The sequence below is a fragment of the Haemorhous mexicanus genome, chromosome 13 (genome assembly GCF_027477595.1).
Source record: "Haemorhous mexicanus isolate bHaeMex1 chromosome 13, bHaeMex1.pri, whole genome shotgun sequence".
NCBI lineage: Eukaryota > Metazoa > Chordata > Aves > Passeriformes > Fringillidae > Haemorhous > Haemorhous mexicanus.
Window position 1 is genome coordinate 11,661,844 of NC_082353.1, and position 9,405 is coordinate 11,671,248.

Consider the following 9,405-nt stretch of genomic DNA (forward strand, 5'->3'; position numbering starts at 1 on the left):
TATGCTCGTTTAGGACCACTTGAAAAAAGATTATTCTGAAGCTGGAAAGCGAATCATTGGACATTTAAATAATTAATCTCAGCAAATACATTAAATGCAAAACAGTATAACATTTTGACTGATTCAGCACAATTAGCTTTCACTGCTTCAAAATCGCTATTGCTAAATTGCCAGGAATTTCAGCATAGCACAGTGTAACTCACTAGTCAGCTGTGTGCCCCAGGCACAGGCAGAACTAAGATACAAACAGCCTGGTGACAGCCTGGCTACGATAACTAGATAGAAGTCATGCAAACAGACGCAGAACTTCTATCATGTCCATCTCTCTGAGCAGCTCCCCTGTTTATAAAATATTAAACCCTGGACATTTATTTTAGTTAAGATTTACAGCAAGTCATCTGCCATATTGTTGGGCACTAATAGGTTTCTGTGGTTGAAAGGCAGAGAGCATAATTTCTCAAGCTTCATTGTTTGCTAGAAGATGACAAAGTTAGGAGCAATAGTCTGGTTAAGATTGCTCCTACCAGTGTCTTTATCGGAGCAGGAAGTCAGGATGAGAAGTAGGTTTTGCTGGTTCAGATGAGCTGCACCAATTCCCTGATGCAGAGAGCATAAAGAGCCAAAAGCAGGCAAATGGCAAATGCACAAGGTCAAAAGTGATAAAAGCAGCTTTTAAAAGCTAGTCATCTCTCTATGCTTGATTTTTTCTTTTTTTTTTTATGAAGTGTCTTTATAAAACATCTATTTTTGTTTCTTTACATGTAAGTGATACCAGCCAGTTACTGCAGTCTCAGCTCAGCCAGGCTGAGTAAGGTTAAAGAAAGGAGCCTCCTCCAAAGACATTGCTGCTGCAAGAGCTCCACACAGTCTGGTAAGCAGCACTTTCTTGTCAACAATATAACAGCTTAAAATGCATGGGTTTTGTGATGTTATTGCTGACAAACAGGCAGTTGCAATTCTTCTATATGAAACATTATTTAACCTGCATGCCAGCAAATTGCCTGTCCCTGGAGCAGCAGTTTTTCACATGAGCCATAAAGGCATTTCTGAGCCTTTGAGTTCAGACCCCAATTCTCATGGTACATCATGTGGGAAAAGAAACTACACCTCCCAGTTTCCTCCCAAGACACAGCTGATGATTACTTTCTCTCTGACTATATTCTTCCAGTATTTTAATATTGTGCTTTCCCATTTAGATTTTTATAACCTTTTTTTTGGTTTCACTGCTTTGCCAAACAGTGCTTTACCTTGACAGAGCTGCTATAATCTATATATAGTTTGCATATTGATTCCTGTAGCACTTTGAGATCCTTCAGGCAGAAGGTTACCACAATATAAGGTTCCTTCATCTGTCCTTTAAGGTGACCTTTAAAAAAGACAGAGCTCAGTTCAGTCCAGATGTTTATCCAAACTGTTTTAAACCTCTAATGTCTGAAAAAAACAGAAGGCACAGGTTTTTTGAGAGACTTCCAGTACCACTTAATACCAATTCAGAAGAACTACCACATAATCCTGTCACTGTAAAATCACATGGGATGCTAATAACATCTACCATTTCTGTAGAACTTTATAAAGAGGAAGCACCACAACAGCCCTTTGCAATATTATCCCCATTTTATTATTGAGGAAAGAGTGTGTTTGCTTTTACATTACACCATAAAGTGACCTGCTCTTTCAATCTAAAAAGAACGGCAATGAGAAATGCAGAAACTATTACTGTAACTTCCCCTGCTTTTGTTTGGTGAAATGCTGTTTAAATATTTAGATCCTACAAATTCTTTTACCATCATAGAATGTTGTTAAAAAAGCAGGCCTCTGAATAATCAAAGTGACACTCTCTTTTGACTCTGCTCTGACTTAACAGCAATATTTCAATTTATTGCAATCTTGATCATGGTAGAAAAGTCAGCTGAATGAAAAAATAAAGACACCTGTCACTGCTCACTATTTTCTCATGCAGCCTTGAATGTGCGATCCTATCATCTAGGTAAGGCATCAACTTCTTGAAATCACAACAGTTCTCCATAGGAAAATAACAAGGTATGTATTCACTATGTACATATCACAGACTGCAATATAGTCCATTATCTACTGAAACACTTCCCAGTTCCTGCTTTCCATGAAAGGCCAGTGGGGTTGAAAAATCGGGAAGGCATTTTTATTTTGGGCAGTTGTTTCAGGGAGTTTTGTGGTTTTTTTTTGAAAAACCTCAGCTTTCATGACTAACGTCACAGGTACAAGAGAACCTTGGGGAAAGCATTGTATGAAAAATATTTTTGAATCTCTATCAGAAATCTGAAGGACCTAAGCCCAAGAGATGCTGTGTTAACTTCACTAATCACAGAAGCAAAAACAAAAAAAAATATGTTTAGCATCATTTTGGACTCACTTCCAAATTAATATTTATGTGGCATATAACTGTATACAACCTGGAAAAAAGAATTCTACAGTAGAATAGTCTCTGCAGAATTAATTAAGTACCAGCTTGGCTCCGCTTCACATTTCAGCAAAGTCATCTAAGGAAAAGTTGTTGACAAAAAATCCGACACAATTCCAGCTTCCGACTCCCAGGTGTCACAACCTGGGAATTATCCCAAAATATGGCAGCACAGGTTTCATAGTAACTACACTCCAAATTGTACAAGACATAAATCTTTCCATATTAACAAAACATGGCTTTTTGTCAAACAGTGATGAAACCATCATGGGTCCACAATATCATTCTTGAGTTGGGATTTTCCATTGAAAAGCCCTCCAGTTAAGACCATTTTGAGATTTGACCTTCTGGAAGAAAACAATTCACAGGAAATGGGTCACCATATCCAAATTCTGCCCTCTGCAGCAAACTGGAGAGGAATCAAATGAGATTTTCATTATATCAGTTCTGTAGCTGTATAGAGAAATTAGTGTCATGGTATACCTAAGTGTAAGTGTAAAAGAAATTGCATCTTCACCTGTATTTTATTAAAAAGTCATATTTCAGAATTTATTCACATGGCACTTAGAAATTAAATTACTGAATATTGTATCACACCATGTTTAAAAAAAAAAATTAAGTATAATTAGCACAGAAACAAATAATGTGATATTTTCCCCTTGATGCTTCTATTTCATTCACAAATTTTGTAGTAGCAACTTTGAGACCAACACACAGCAAAAGTGTGGTCTTCTCAGCTTCATCTAAGGGTCTGGCTCATTCTCACATCTCAATAATCATATCAAGAATAGCTCTTTCCCCCTTTCCCTTGACTTTGCAGAAGACAGACCTTTTCAAAATTGAGCACTCTCACACTAAAACGTGGTTTGTGTTTTCTTTGTTTTCATGCACAAAGATGTTTCTATGCCTAATTAGCAAAAGAAGCTTAGGTGAATTCTAGACATTAAAAGAGATGCAGAAAAGTTAAAGCTGGCAAGATGGGAAAGACAGAATTTAATAGCTTCATTAGTAGAATTACATGATAGAGTGGCACAGGGCAGCAAAGGACTAGATTCCCTCAAGGAGTCTGGTGTAGTTCCTACTTTACATCCTTGTGATAAAACACTGATGCTGAATGGATAAAAAATTACGGCTGGAGATTGAAAAGGGCTGGGAGAGGAAGACTGCAGGATACTGAAGTGTTATTCTCTCCAAACCTTTATTCTTTTGATCACCAAAGCATTGCATCTTCTGCTCTATTTATGTGTGATATATAGGAACTTGACATGAACAGTGACGTTCAAATAACCACAGCTAATAACTACATTCATCCTTCAAGGATTATCTGCATGCATACATATGACATTCCTGGAGGGTACTGCAATCTTTGAAGAGTCAAGATAGAGAAGTCGAAGATAAGCCTAGCAGATTTGCTAATTTTAGTAGACAAATAATGATTCTCCCTGGTAAAGATAACCAGGAATTAATCAATGGTATTGTTTGTTACTGCTTTCTAGCCTGAATCAGATCATGACAAGCTGTAGGTAACCCCATGGAGTCCCACAATTGGGCATCTTTGTGGTGAACAGAAGCACCAATTGCAAGGAGGAGACCAGGGTCTGCAGCTCCATTTTCAATAAGGAGTCATTAAGGTCCCTAGAGGAGTCAGCATTTTATAGCTGTACTAACATGACAGGAGAGTCTCATCTTGTCAAGCACCTTTGCGCTCGCCTCACCACCAAAGAGGGAAATTAGTACCTCCTAGTTTATTTTCTGTTCTAGAAGAGATACCAATAATCAGTCTGTGTAGAAACAGAAAAATGCCTTGCAAACACAGAATTAAATCAGCCCTCAAAAACTGTATATAGTATAGTTCTAACTTCCACAACAATTCTTTGTGGCAGGACACATCCTCATGCGTCATGTACTTTCTAGGCATAACAGTAAAACAGGCCAGGGGTATTATTTCAATTTCTAGAAAGAGCAGTTGATATAGATGAGAATCAGGGCTGTTTAGCAGAGAAGACAGCAGCACTGACCCACATATTTTAACAAGGAGGCATGCACGTGCAGGATAATTCCAGTAATTCACATCAAAGTTATATGCACAAGAGGTGTGGAACAGGGCAGATGATGGTAATTGAACATGAAGAGTACAGCAAAACATTTTTGTACTGTGTTTGAAGATGTTAGAATAAGAGGCTTTAAACACATGGATGATGAGTGAGCTCCTATTTTAATCACCCTCCAAAGGATTCTACAGTCCATGTCTGAAGCCAAATTCCAAATCTGTTACAGCCTAGACTGAACTGCATTAGACAAAAAAACCCTCTATGCACAACCAGTGTTTTGTCGCACTCCACTCAGCTTCCTAAAAGGCATGGCACTCGAATTTTGCTGGCTGAATCTGTCATTGTCACAAATGTACTGCTACTTCCTCATAGCATGAACAATGTATTTTCATCTCATCTGTTACAATGAAAGAAGATGAATCAGCATCCAAATTTGTGACATTTCTTAGTTTCACCTTACAGAAGAAAAGCTGTAGAGTACTATGGATCCTTTGCACAATGAAAGGGTACTGTTCCCATTCCTTTAGAGAAAAGATTTAGTGTGTAGGATACAAACCCTGATAGAGGCATAGAGAACACACATGGGCCTCATTTTCCAGTGCAATGGACAAACCTAAAGAATCAGTCTGATATTGCTGCCGAGATAAGCAGCAGTTACTGGAGAGCAGCCAGCAGATAAAGCCACAGTATTATCCAAAGCAATATTGCCAGTGTCATTCTGGAACAGTAACTTTACCTACCACCAGTAGAGAAACACAGTAGATTGAATACCTCTCTAGGTGCTTCATGCACTGCGAGGCTGCTCTAATTGTGTAGCTGTAAATCCTCCATGAAAGGGAAACCCTGGGCACAGAAAGCCAATACAAGAGACATTGGACACCTGCTTCCATCCCTATCTTGGTTGATTTGGCTTATTGTGAGTAGTCATGTGAGCATCTTTCCACCCACTCTGTATCTGACTGCTGCTTACACTGAGTCATCTTTCAGACTTCAATTTAAACACCAAGGAATGGGGTACAGAAGCCATTGCTCTGTGTCTTTACTAGAGGATGATACTCATGAGTGTTTCACAATAGCACAAGTGTTATGTACTCTTCCTTGAGACGAGCTACATATTTGATATTTTAGTGAAAAAGCAGCCAAATTTTATTAGTAGCTAATGTAGTTAGATTAAAAAAAATCCTTAGTCCTCTCTCTCTATTTTCTAGAGCTAATTTTTTCACTATCCTGATTTATTCCCTGTTTTACTATTGCTCTGTTGGTTTTTTATCTTGCTGGAACAAATTTAAGACTCTTTTTATTTAATTGCTTTTATTAATATTCATATATTAATGCAACACATTTATTATTCAAGTTGATAACAATGTCTGTCTTCTAACAGCCGAAATTCAGAGAATGAAGATCCTAAGGAAATCAGAATGACATTGTTAAAAGTCAAAACATTACTTGTTTTGTTTCCAGCTATCTGAAGCTTTTTCAGGTCCAAAAACATTGCATGTATTTGAACAGGAGTAGAAATGATGCACAGTTTTCTCAATACACACTAATTGCTCTTTCTTGCCAAATTGCCAGTACAACATTTGAGTGAGCCCTTCTCCAAGTCCCTGCTTCTACCTTCAAACAGACCTTAGACTTTGGAAGTCTGACAACACGGTGGATTAAAACACATGGAGAAAAACTGACCCAAAACCAAAGGAAAAAGCCATGTTTAAAGCAAATGGACAAAGAACAAGAGAGTCTGACAGAGATGTCAGAAAAGTCCTGTCTCACATTTACTCATAGAAAAGCAGAATGTTGACCTTAAAAAAGGGGTGGGAAGCTCTTGGTTTTAATTTTCAGTTTCCCAATGACGCTGGGAAGCCGGGCACAGACACCACATCCCATAAAACAGGAAGATGCTGCCACCTGGAGGTGGGAGTCCCCGGAAAGCCCCAAATCACAGCCCTGGGACCCCACGGCTGCCATAGACCCACAGCTATGTGGTATCTGCCAGAGAGATGCTTCATTCTGTTTCTCTCGTGTTCAGAGAGCAATACAGGCACGTAAATCAGCATCTTCTGCACTAAATAAGAGTTTTTGCTTTGTAGTCTTTAGAGAGCAAAGATCCACTGCGGGAAATACAAGACCTCTTTTAAATCCTCACTGCATGACACTTCTACCCCCATGATGCAAAGATTAAAGTAAGTAGTTCTTGTAAATAACTCCATGAATCCTCATCTAAGGTCGTATCAACATTTATAGAGGCCCAAACACCTCTCATGGCTGTACTTTTAGCTTGCAAGTTATGGAAATTTGCAGGTTTTACCTTTATGATGTTTATTCTTAGTCCTCAGGTGGGTCTATAAGCATAGTTCTTTATAACAAGAGCTCAAGAAAGAGTAAACAGAGAAATTATTTAAGAAGAGGCTTAAAAGAATACAAAAATTGGCACTGTAGAGGAAGAAAGTAGTCTATGTAAAGATGGCTCACACTGAATTTGGGGTTTGGCATATAACTTCCATATTTTTAAAGAACATACTTAAAAGGCCTCTATTTTACAGAGCACTCAGTGAAACATGGAAAGTCTCATCTTTTGAGTCTCCAATAGTTTACAAGTTTATATTCCTATTACCATGCAATACTAGTAGTAGAAAAAAACCCATAACAAAACAAGAAGTCTTAGGGAAAAAAAAAAAAAAAAAAAGTTCCTTTTATCAGAGCCTTTTTTTCTGAACAGTGTATTTGGATGCTTTTTTTTTTTAAATTAGAGTGTAAATATTGTATTATGTTTATTCAATAATACTCCCATCAGCATGCCAAACAGCACAACTTTTTGACTAGGGACACAGTAAACCTACAAAGTCTGCCAAAGTTTACTCCCTTAAGGCTTTAGGGAGTCTCTTGAAAGTAGCTGTGCTTTGAACTGCCTTGGCTCCTGTGGGTTGTGACTGATTAACTGATATTTTACATAACACTAGCAACCATCACCACAGGGAAAGAAAATAAAACAAGTAATCTACAAATGCAGGGGGCACCTTCTTCCCACATTGCCTGTTGCAAACTAACACAGCAGATTATTCCCTCCTGTGTAAATAGCTATGGAGCTAGGACAGCCACCGGAACCTGGTCTGCTTCAACAGCCAAATCTGGCATTCCAAGTCTTCATTTCAAGAAGGCAACAAACTTAGCCCTAGTCCTAAATTTTTCAGAGACAGAGAGACTCCTAAAGTTGAATAAGACCTACCTGCAAAGGCACACTGAACTTTTCAAGCACGCCAGAAACTAACAGCATTAACAGCACTCCTGCAGAGTGATGGATATGTGGAGCAGCTTGTTTGCCTGCGTGCTGAGCTGGGCGAGAGGCAGCCAGCTCTACCTCAAATCCTGCATTACAGCATCCTTCAGAGGCACTCCCTGGACAGTCTGCACAAATGCCAGGACATGAGTTGTGTATCAGATTGCAACGTGCTCCCTTTGTGTTCACATGTTTCAGTTCACAACTGCAAAAGCTGGAGTATCATTCAATAAAATACATTTTTTGTACTCTGCTTATGAAAATATCTGACACTAATAGACAACTGCCACCCACATGCAGCACACTAGGGATTTCCATAGCTAAAAGTGTGTCATGCACCAGCTTGAATAAGGCACCAATGCTTGTTCCTAGTGGCTATAATAATTCACACCTTTTGTATCAGACACAGAAAACTACCTAAAATATACCATGCCACTGGGCTACATATGCAAATCACACCTTGCTGGGCAACAAGATTAAGCCTAGAATAGTTGTGTGTGTTTTACATCCATAAACAACACCTTTATCTCTCTGCATATATCTAGATTCAGACAAATGCATCAGGGCTATTAGTACATTAGAAACATGAATGTATGCATTGCAGTAGGGTAAAAACAGACACTTTGCTGATTCTCACCAAACTGATTACTGGCAAGTAACCTGGATTAAGTAAAGCCAACAGTTATACTACCATGAAGTCAAAGACAAATCAGCCTTGATGCACAGAAATACAAAACACTAAAATTTAGGATAACAAAGTCTGCCTTTTAAATTTCATTGATAGCTTTCTTAATTTAAACTCACCTATACTGTGTTGGAACAAAACAGCAGCCTGCACAACAGGAATACTGAAAAGATCTTACAGATTTAGGGAAGAACACTCCTACTTGGATGCCATTCTCTTGATCTTGTCCAGCTGAGCAGAGCTGGAAAGTGGCTCTGCAAATGTAATGCAAGAAAGTGAATCAATTCATCTCAGCAAATATAGAAATACAACACTGTTAGTTACTATAACTTTCCCCTATATGCAATAAGCAATGCATTCTATTTCCAATCTGAAGGATTTATTTCCAATTATTGGAAGACAAAATGAAAAAAAATACAGGCCCTGATATTGTCTGTGCAGACAGACCACTGCATTTGCATGAGTCTCCTACCAAAAATCACAGTGAAAAAGTTTGTCAAAAAGAGTAAAACCAGCTTTGACTTATTCTCAGTCTGAGCTGGGATGGCTGGGACAAGTTCATCTCAAAATACATCCCTGTATATTCACCTAGGTTTAGATCTGCAGCAGAACTAAACAACCCTCTCCACAAAAAAAGCACAGCCCCTCCCCACTGCCTCAAAGAAAGGGGGGTAGGGAGTGAAGAGAAAGATTGCTCCCATTTCAACACACACCACATATTCAGACAGATAGAAGTTTATCACTGTTCTAATTAATTGCTGTACATCACTGAGTGCTTTCATCCTTTATGACAAATGGTAGAAAGAAAACATTTTGCTTGCCTATTATGGCACCTGCCATAGCCAGAAATCAATTCCTCTTGAACCAGTAGCCAGTCAGTGTGCCATCTAAAGCTCACACAAGCTTAGCCATTCCTTCTTTGTGAGATCAGCGAGAGACTAAAATATCAAAATTTCTT

At 38.6% G+C, this 9,405-nt stretch overlaps 1 long non-coding RNA gene across 1 annotated transcript; it reads left to right on the top strand.

The window, feature by feature from the left end:
• Positions 1-802: 802 nt before the first annotated feature.
• LOC132333461 (uncharacterized) lies at positions 803-7,890 on the top strand. Its single transcript, XR_009488162.1, has 4 exons — positions 803-871; positions 1,961-2,040; positions 6,576-6,668; positions 7,564-7,890. It is a non-coding gene; the product is annotated as an uncharacterized LOC132333461 (long non-coding RNA).
• The last annotated feature ends 1,515 nt before the right edge of the window (positions 7,891-9,405 follow it).